General features: G+C 32.5%; 2 non-coding genes across 2 annotated transcripts; one reads left to right on the top strand and one right to left on the bottom strand.

The window, feature by feature from the left end:
* Window positions 1–4,511: 4,511 nt before the first annotated feature.
* On the bottom strand, window positions 4,512–4,584 carry Trnak-cuu (transfer RNA lysine (anticodon CUU)). Its single transcript has one exon. It is a non-coding gene; the product is annotated as a tRNA-Lys (tRNA).
* Window positions 4,585–8,319: 3,735 nt separating this feature from the next.
* Trnak-cuu (transfer RNA lysine (anticodon CUU)) lies at window positions 8,320–8,392 on the top strand. The gene has a single exon. It is a non-coding gene; the product is annotated as a tRNA-Lys (tRNA).
* Window positions 8,393–10,943: the final 2,551 nt, after the last annotated feature.

Raw genomic sequence — 10,943 nt, 5'->3', positions numbered from 1 at the left:
GACGAAAGTTATGTTATTCATTAACTAAATTTATAATTAATATGTTAAGTGACAACCCTATGTTACCGAAGGCGGCTCCCCTACTAATTTGCTAAGATTCGTGCAGCCCGCATCTTTGATTAGGAATCTATTGCGACCCAGACGGGTCCTGCTACTGCGCATTTATCTACTTGAACGATTCCCTAACAATAATAATTACTATGAATACAAGAACTTAATTTTCGCACTATACCAAAATACATTACCAATAATATACCTACTTTGTTGTGCACCACAAAGTTAGAATAATGAATGCTTTGGATTAATTAGTATAGTTGTGTTGTCCAAGAAATCTCCGGTTTGTGGCTAATTAGTTAACCCTTTCAGAGAACTCAATCGTAGAGAAATATAAATATATTGTAAATATGCGGTTATTTTAGTCCATAAATACGAAATGTTTACATGACTACAGCGAATTTATAAACTTTTATGTCAAAAGGAAAGAGAAAGAGTCTTGAGCAGTTTTGAGGAAGAGTCTTTCTACTATGACAGAGTAACAGCCTGTCAATATCCCACTGCTGGGCTAAAGCCTCCTCTCCCATTTTGCGGAGAAGGTTTGGAGCTTATTCCACCACGCTGCTCCAATGCGGGTTGGCGGAATACACATATGGCAGAATTTCAGTGAAATTAGACACATGCAGGTTTCCTCACGATGTGTTCCTTCACCGTCAAGCATGAGATTAATTATAATCACAAATTAAGCACATGAAAACTCAGTGGTGCTTGCCCGGGTTTGAACACCTCGATCATTTAAAAAAACGTTAAGATTCACGCGTTCTTATCTCTCGGCTGGCTAGTTAATATAACCTCGACAGTGAAGTCGATCTGAACGTACACAATCACTACAACTATATAAATATACATAAATAAATTATTTCATATGTGCCATTTCGTACATTCCAACCCTTACGGGAAACCCAGTTATACATTGGCTTAGATCAATGTTCTACAAAGTCAATGAATTATCAGATGTTGTGGTTACGAACGGGATAGATGGCTTTACGTGTACTCTTAGGATGGGAAGAATAACGAGGAAGCTATGTAAAATATAATTATGCAGCGCGGATTAGCTTAGTACCATTGGCAATATTTACACCGGTGTTAAGGCTGGTTAAGGACATATCTGGGTGGGTACTGGGTACAAACCTTACAGCCCTACAAGTGAGAGTCGTACTAATTATTCTAGTGGCAAGCTTAAAAGGCGGTAAATCCGGGTTCTAATCGCGGGACGAGACGGTAAAAAATATTGGGCTTATTATGACTAGAAGTTTCCAGTGGTAGTTCGAAGTCAGGAAGTTGGCTGCGTCAGCGGTACGCTCTCGAGCTTTTATAATACCGTAAAGTACCATCGGGATATAGTGGCTAGATGTAAGGCGAAAGATAGCGAGGTCCTGGTTTCAAGCCCTAGGTCAAATCGATACAAAGTTGTTGGGGATTTCTTTCGAAAACATCATTTACAGAAATCTATTTATCTATATAACTATATATTTAATATTTTGGAGTAAAATTTAGTTATATAGATGCGGAGTCAGCTCGGCTCGCTAGTCCTTGGTATAAAGTAATATGTAGCAAGGTCGGCAACTGGTGAACAAGTTGCAGTCTTAAGTTATTAATACTTTGGCGTGTTTAGATCACCGGAGCCTGGCTTACGGCGGACGCTAACAAAGGATAGTGCTGTGTGGGTAATTTGTTATTGTAGAACATTTTAAACATAGAAAATTTCAACCTAGATTTGATTTATTTACTGAAATTTTCAAATTTAATAGAATTGTTGTAGCTTATTTAAATACAATGTTTAAGCTTTAATTCATGTTTAAGATAAATTCTATGTAGTAATAGTCACAATGTTGTCACAGCAACAGTTAGCAGCAGATATAACAGCCATTGAAACTCCCACGAGTTAAGTTATCTCCTTGACTTTTTTGATGAGAAATCTGTCTGTTATCCGACTCTGCACCTCACAATGTACTAATATAATAACGTAAAGAAAACTTTGCACACAAAAAATTAGTGTTATTTGTCCGGAATTTAATAAGTAATGTACGATTAATATTTACGTGTTCTTACCATTGATACGTCTCGTAACATTTATTAAGACTTATTTCCAAGTGACTGAAACTAAAACTCAACAGTAGTTTCTATCTATTTTTTTAATAAAAAAACTATACTCTCAATCTTAATCAACGATTAAAATACACAATACCTTTTTTTATTATATTAATGTAATTTTTAATATAAAAGTATTCTTTGATAATTTAATATTATTTTAACTTAAAGGCTTTACAATTAAGGTTCTCTGTACGAAATAAAGCTGGAGTAAGTTTCGCAGTCTCAGGTATGGAGCCAGTGTTTCAGCTTAAACGATTAAACTTGATCAACAACAACGCCTCCATTATACGAGTACAGCAGGGATGTGGAACTCGCATCTGAAATTATAAATTAAAATAGTTAGAGGAAGAATATTACGTAAGGTATATTACATATTTTATATGTATTAAAATTACACAAATCATTTATATTAGTTTTACATGGATAACTGGACAGTGCTTTATTGTATATCACATACATATAAGAATGATAGAAGTACTTAAAACGTACATATTATATGTACAAGTCATGTATTTATATATATCATTAGAAAAATATAGGTTACACTAATGTCAGATCCAGATAAAAGATTTTTACTTTCTTTATAATTCTATAAAAGTATAAGTTTTTTTATTTATTGATTTAGGTTTGCTAGTAGTAGTTGCGTTCCGGATTGAAGCGTGAGTGAGCCAGTTTAACAGGCACAAGGGACATAACATCTTAGTTCCCAGACGGGCTCCCAAATCCCTTGCAACATGCTTAAAACCAAAGTGTTTACTTATTATTATATATATTAGCCTGAATGTTCGAACGCCTTCGCTTTCTTATCAATGTTTTTTATAACTTTAAAATTTAATTATATACTAAATTACGTACAATAGTATCATCGATAAAATATCGATAAATAAATGGTCAACACTAGACGGTCAATAAGCGTCCGATGAAGTTAAATACTTTCTTGGAACGTAAGTCCGGTCTTGGCAAGTTTGCAACTTGTCGATTTATTGGACAAATAGTTTGAACAATTTGTGGAGATTTATAGTTTGTCTTGAATTCAATGCGCTAAGCAATATTGTGGCAAACTTCCGTTATATCGATATCTTTATCGACATAATTGTCGACTGCTCAAACAACTACTCATGCAATGTTCAGACAAATATTGATTAATTTAAAATAAATAATACTATATTTTGTTGTTGTAATTACAAAAAAAGGGTTTTATATCATTTGTGTAAAAATATACAAATGTAGCAAATTGTAGTCGCGGCGACTTCACATAAGCTTTGAACAAGACAATACGAGTTATTTAATGTCCATTGGAACTTTTTAATTCCCTTGTAATGTATTGATTTTATTACAAAATAATAATTTTGAAAACTTACTTTTGTCATAATTTGAATGGTATAATAATATTTTAAGATTAAGCTTTTCAAAATATTTTAGTTTTTCCATTTTATTTATAAAAATTGAGATAATTAACGATTTTTTTCATATAAAACTGAAAAAATCATAACAGCTTAGCTGTTTATGGCAATAAAGAAAAATAACATTATCAAGTACGTTTTTTGCGCGCGAAATCACCCTAACCTTATATTTACTCAATGAATCGAAAGCCGAATTTGCTATTTTTGCGAACGTTACGGTCCGCCTATAATCTGCAATTGCGACCCCAAAATATCTCCCCTTCGAAATTCAAAAGCTAAAATATAAAATGGCCGCGGCGTCTTGTCTTTATCTTTTCCTTATGTAAATGGCGGTGAAATATTGGGAATTTAATGAGGTTAAGAACTTTCCCGCCAACGTCGGCGCCATTCGCCTCGAGGGGATTAACTTTTTTTTATTCGGCAGGGATGTAAAAATCTTTTGTCATTTTTAATACGATGTTTTTTTTTTTAAAAAAGTTATGTATCTAAAATAAATATAAATAAAATGTCGTCTAATATTATTTTGTTTTAAAGTAATATGATGTAGGGAATCATTAGGGTTTTAGGGCCCTGGAAAGTTGTGGATTAAAATCTAGATTATGTTAAGGGTTTCTCGTATCGAATCAAAGGAGAGGTTGCCAAAATATCGCTAGATTTATTGCAAGGAGGAAGTCTTCGCTACTTCCGCTATCACAATGGATCCTGGATCCGTTTCCGTCGCACACTTGAGAGTTGAATGTATTGAGAACTTCCTTGCTCTTAATGAATTCTGCAAATCTACGTTTTCATATGAAAATTCTATATAGTTACAGCTAGATTAACATAATTACGAACGTCGCTTCATGTTTATTTTTAAAATTAATTTTATACAGATGTGTCTTTGGAATCTATCACGTTCGATATATAATTTTATTGTGCTCATATTAATAAATATTGAATCAAATCTACAAAATATTATGACGCCCAACGTGGGGCTCGAACCCACGACCCTGAGATTAAGAGTCTCATGCTCTACCGACTGAGCTAGCCGGGCTTCTCTATCACATTGACAAAATGTACATCTAGGTCTTTTCTATTTAAAGTTTCCAAGCTAGCCAGACATTATGACTGTTAGTCAAGGGCTGTCAAGAACAAGCTTTTTTACCTAATCTGTAAAAATATTGTTTTTGTATATATTTTGTTGTGTCTCGTAAGCGCTAGCTTCCAAGGTTATAGTTTTTTTTTCTTGTACCTGCATCTCTACAGACGTGTTGCCCGTGATATAATATATCCTATTCAAAGCACGCCAATGTAATTTTCGTTTTTCTTCTTCAAAACAAGGTCAAGCAAACGAAACAATGCAGTTAATATCTTATGTTTGTTTTGTTGTCTATTCTTTGTTTGTTATATTTAGGACATTTCAATAATAGCTCTTCTATTATCGCATGGGATTACGGTAGTAATAAATAAGCACACTACATCAATAATATCATTCGAAAAGCAAAATTTATTGTTGTTTTTTTATTTTTAAATAACATAATATCGTCTTGTTAAAGATCTGTCTTTACAGAATACAACCACTGGCCAGTTATCCGCTAGCGTGTAGACGGCGTCTGACAGTTCTCTATAAATAATTTATTTTATAAAGCCGGTCACGTGGTCCGCCATCTCACCCGAGCGGACGATAATTAGCGTCGACACCGACAGGGGACGCAGATACTTAACTATATTTTACACTGTGACGATTAATCGGTCGAGCGATTTGATTTAATCGAAATGGATATAATGTAATAAATAAGTTATTAATAGGTTTTTAAGTGAAACTCTTTTAGGCATAACGAGAGCAATTTTACAAGGAAAAATTTGAGCTCGAGGCTTATATATGAAATTTTTCTGATACACTTTTCGTTTATGTGTACTGTGTTGCGTTTTATTTATTAAAATTACACTTCTTTAAGCGCGTTTAGTACGAAATTTAACGATGTTACGGAAATGACGTCATAAACTTCACTCTCTCTGCTCTTTATTTTTATTTAAATAATATTAGCAATGCCTTTTTTTAAGGAGTTACGTTTTTCAGATATTCCTATTTACTTCTCTAATTAAGCATAGGAGTGGGTCAGATCGAACCTGCGACCTTTACATCGATGGGCGGCCCGTAAACCATTGCACTATCGAAGTTTCAAACACTACGAAGTTAGTTGCGAAAGAGATCTAAGCATATTAATTATATATTTAGCTCGCTTTCGCTATTTCGGTTTACGTCAAAGATTGATAGTATTTGTGTTGAAAAAAATAGAAAATAAATTACTTTATAAGGAACTATATAACTCACTACAAATAAGCGTAACTCGTCCACCTATTTATACTATAAAAAAATGTTCTTAATATTTTGTAAGACCTTGTTATTAGTAACAACTCATAATAATTTCCCATATAATATTTTTTTGCTTACAAGTGAGCTGAGACTGGACAGTTGTTAGAACACGTAAAGCTTATGCAATCATAACTTATTAGTTCCTAAGTTTACACGCACTGACCATGTATGGGATGATCATACATGGTCATCATCCAACCTATTGGCGGTGGTGACCATCTCATATCGAGTGGCCATTTAAAATAAAACTACACAAATTTAATAAGTGACATGGATTATTTATTGTTTGATTTCTCTCTTTAAATCTAAATTTCAAAGTAACATTATAAGTAGACATATAGTCTTTATTTGTTCTTCATTAAAAAGTTTATGATATTGATCTTTACTCCATATAACTTATCTTCGGTCAATGGGAACACGAACTAATTTGTCTCAGCTCCCTCGTGATGAAAGGACATTTGACTAACATTGTGGGACTTTCCGTAATTGAGTGGGTGGTTCTTAGATGTCAAAAGATGTAAAGAGTGATCTATTGCTCGTTTGTTTTTGTACGTAGCTTTGATTTTACTTAGCAAATTTCTAAAGTGATTTCAAATTAACTTTTACTTTAATTAATTACGATTATTTTGTTTGTCGTAATCAGGAGTATGTCACTCTTGATTGCCTATTTAAATATCTATTTAGATGTTCTTATTTCTCATGTGATACTTGTCATATTATGTGAATTTATCATTGGTTATTACGTTGCAATATTTGTATTTAAATAAGTACCTTCTCTGTGATTTTACAATGTAACCATCTGTTATTTATTATATTTAGCTACAATTTATAATATTTCTTGTGTATATTCACTAATTGTAAAATTTTTATGTGACTATTTGAACCACGTAGACTTATCAGCCTGAAGACTTTTTTGTGTTTGTAGTAGAGCCCGACAGCTGATAAATAAATAAACAAATACTATTTTATATATTCATCGTAAATGTAACTTTTAATCATGATTTTCTGCAACTCCAGACATTTCGTAGTCCTCGTTTCCATCTGATAATGGTAATTCGTTGTGATATTGCATCTAAAGCCACATATCTACATTGAAATTTAATTATTTCTTTAATAGAATGTAGACGAACATTTCTTTATTCCTCTACAGTTATGACGCTAAATTTTTTACTGAGCTAATCTTATTATAGCATTCATATTGTAATTTTTTTTGCGATGTAAATTTATTCTATTCCTTTTATATTTTATTATGAAAGAATATAATATAAGCTAAATGGCGTAATACTTAACTAGCTAGTTATGCGAGATTTCGAAGCACATGGTAGTCCAAATTGTTTTATTCCGAATTCAGTCACTGTATGTATTAAATTATATTACATTTACTGGTGGTAGGGCTTTGTGCAAGCTCGTCTGGGTAGGTACCACCCACTCATCAGATATTCTACCGCAGAACAGCAATACTTGATATTGTTGTGTTCCGGTTTGAAGGGTGAGTGAGCCAGTGTAATTACAGGCACAAGGGACATAAAATCTTAGTTCCCAAGGTTGGTGGCGCATTGGCTATAAGCGATGGTTGACATTTCTTAGAATGCCAATATATGTATATAAGTTTAATATTTACTCATATTGACTTATTTAATAACATAAATTAAAAAATTGCGTACGAGTAGCTCAGTGATTATAATATGTGAATTTTACACAAAGATTGCAGGCTTAAAATCCCCACATGCGTACTACTTCAGATGCTACTTTTCTCGTGCAGTAAAAAAAAAAGTATAAAAGCAGCGTGATGGAATAAGCTCCAAACATCCTACGAAGCTCATTTACAGCAGTGGGACGTTTAATTAGTTGTCACTATCGGTATTTACTAAAACAAATAGTGGTCATGCGGTAGATTTTTCTAAAACTCGTAATAATCTTTTGTCCGACTATTTTCATACATATAAAATGGAAACGTGAATCTATTTCTCGGCTAATAAACGAACGTGTCACAGATAAAAATAGTTTTTGTTAAAATTTGCAATTTAGGTATAGCTTCTTAAAAGAGCCTTGGTGGATAATTTAATTATTTTTTTATATATATTATTTACCTATGTTTTCATATAGCGTAGACAGCATTTGTTGGTATTCATGCAGGCTAAAATATAATTTAATGAATATACCTATGTATTTTTTTTGGATGACGGAAAAGACAGAGTATTGAGTTTCTTGCCGGTTATTTGCGGTAGATTCTACATTTATAATATCTAATATCAATGGTAAAAAAATTGTATTTAATCTTGTAGAATCACGATTTAACAATGCTTGAAAAGAGCTTACTTGAATAAAAAAAATATCCGATTTAATTTTAACCGATGCTGCTTAATATATTTCATGATGTTATTGATCTTGTTTTTCCCTTATGTTGCGCAAGCCCGGCTAGCTCAGTCGGTAGAGCATGAGACTCTTAATCTCAGGGTCGTGGGTTCGAGCCCCACGTTGGGCGCTTTTTATCTTTGTATCAGTTTTCTTTTTTTCACCGTTTGTTTTTAAACGATCTTAAGAATAAAATAGTTCTTATCTAATTTTATCGCCTCTGCCATAACCGAGTGCTTTCAGGTTCTTTGCAGAGTGTGGCCTATCCAACTCCATTTACGACGCCTGATTAGTGCATCGATTGGATCATCAAGACATAGCCTCCAAAGGGATACGTTGGAGATTGTTTCGGGCCAAAAGACTTTTAGGAATTTTTAAAAACAATGTATATCAATATATATTATAACGATAATTTAATGTTGCAATGCAATGACGCAAAAAAAAATATCGTTACTACTAAATGCCATTTAAGTATCTATGAGGACTGACCGTACGTCCTTTTGGAACCTTGAAAATAATCTACTTTTGAGTTATATGTGACATATAAAGCATTGGAAAAAAATCTTGCTCATCGGTGAAACCTTAACGCTGGAAATAATAGTTTTTCGTGGTTCCGGCTGATTGAGAGACATGGAGAAGCACGAAAGTTTCTTAAAACTTCAAAATTATGTCTGTTTTTTACCATTTATTATTACTTCCGAAACGGTGGTAGACCTAAACCAGTGACGATTTAAAAAACTCTTTATTATAAAAGTTGATTAAATATTTTTTTTGCATTTGAATTGATTTGATTTCTGTACAGACCAAGTAAGCAGTAAGAAATCTACAATTGAAAATGCTAGTACTGATATATTTTAAAGTATGCCAGGGTAAGATCCGCGGCTGAGGGGCGGGGGGCGGCGCTTCCGCAGGAAACACCGTGCTGTGATTGCATCCCCTAATCAGATTCACTACCATTTCGACTAGGAAATTCGAGACGATTGATTAGTAAGCAGATCATTTGATTAGATCTTGAATTTATTAGATATTAATAATAATAACAAAAGTTTATGAGTCTGAAGTTTGCATTTAAAAATATTTTTATTTTATGTAAATTGATTATTTTTAGATTTCTGTATCATAAGAGAGAAATAAATAATTTAATAATTGTAAATAAACATAAAAATGCAAGAATCAGGGGTTATAAATAATGTATTATTATATTTAGATTAATTTAATTAGTATTTTAGGCAGGGTGGATATATGTAATTATATTTAATTAATATAATTTTGTAATTTAAATGGTGTTAAAGAGTTCTTAACTATTATTATTGCCAGTTATTTTCGATATAATCTACATTCACACCATGCCCGTCTGGATAGATAACATCAATTCATCTATTGTTTTGCTTGAGCCAATGTTATTAGGCATAAGGGACATACCATCTTAGTTCCGAAGGTTGCTACCTTGTTGGCGATGTAAGGGATAGTTAATATTAACAGTGTTAATCTATATGGGTAGCGGTAGCCACTTACCATCAGGTGGCCTATTAAGCCAGTCTACCTATATATATTACTAGTTACTGCCCGTAGCTTCGTCCGCATTTGATGTATGTGTTAGGTACCATATGTCCTTTTCTGTTCATGATCGGTTGAGTAGTTAAGACGTGAAAACGTAACAAACAAATTAACTTTCGCATTTATAATATTAGTAAGGATAAAGTAAAGTAGCAGCCTGTCAATGTCCCACTGCTGGACTTAGGCCTCCTCTACCTTTAAGAAGATTTAGAACTATATTTATTTATTTATTTTGGATCACCAATATGACATACAGTAATAATTTCAAATTAAAAGTTTACAAACTAATAGGTCTAAGGGTAAAAGTTGCCATCCTTATAGGTAACCACGACGTGAAAAAATGACACTAAGCATCTTAAATAATAATAAAAGAAAGGAATCAAATTACAAATTTGAGTGCATAAGTAAAACTGATTCTAATAGTATATCTAATATTTGTGGCAAACGCTCAAGTACATCGTCCAAGCAAATTATCTCAGCAAGCAGTCGCAACGGTTCACTGGCACACCGGTTCTAATATGTATACATTTCACCGTGATTAGGGGAACGTTAAATACATATATAATGTAATATACAATATTATATGTATTTGTATTGAAACAGGTCAATTTTTTATTTATAATAAAACTGTTAGTTGTATAATGTATTTGCATGACATTATTATAGGAAGGTTAATGATGAAATAAGTGGTAAGTGTCGGGTATAGATAATTGTACTGTAAGAAATAGAAATGAATAATATTTGCGTGTTAATTGTTAATAAGAGATTCACTTACGAACACAGGCACTTTTCAAGAAAAAGTTAAAAGAGGTTTTATATATAACTTTGTTGATGTGATAAAGTTTATAGGTGTACTATATATATGTAGTATTTGAGAACGTGCTTGTAATATATAAAACTCATTTTATTATCATTATAGTAATTTAATTTTTGTATGTTTGTTTCTGTCTACCTGTTTAATTTTCAATTATTTTGTTATGTTTTTTTTGCTCTGTTTAATAAATATTTTCATAATAATCGAAATACCACACATCACAAGATTTCCTAAACTATGCGCTCAATTGACTTGAAATTTGTACACAGTTAGGTACTCCTTTCCCGACGTAGACGCTCACTAAGAATGG

Source organism: Nymphalis io, chromosome 19 (assembly GCF_905147045.1).
Source record: "Nymphalis io chromosome 19, ilAglIoxx1.1, whole genome shotgun sequence".
NCBI lineage: Eukaryota > Metazoa > Arthropoda > Insecta > Lepidoptera > Nymphalidae > Nymphalis > Nymphalis io.
The sequence above is the reverse complement of the archived record's forward strand: the minus strand, read 5'-3'. Positions and strand labels throughout refer to the sequence as shown.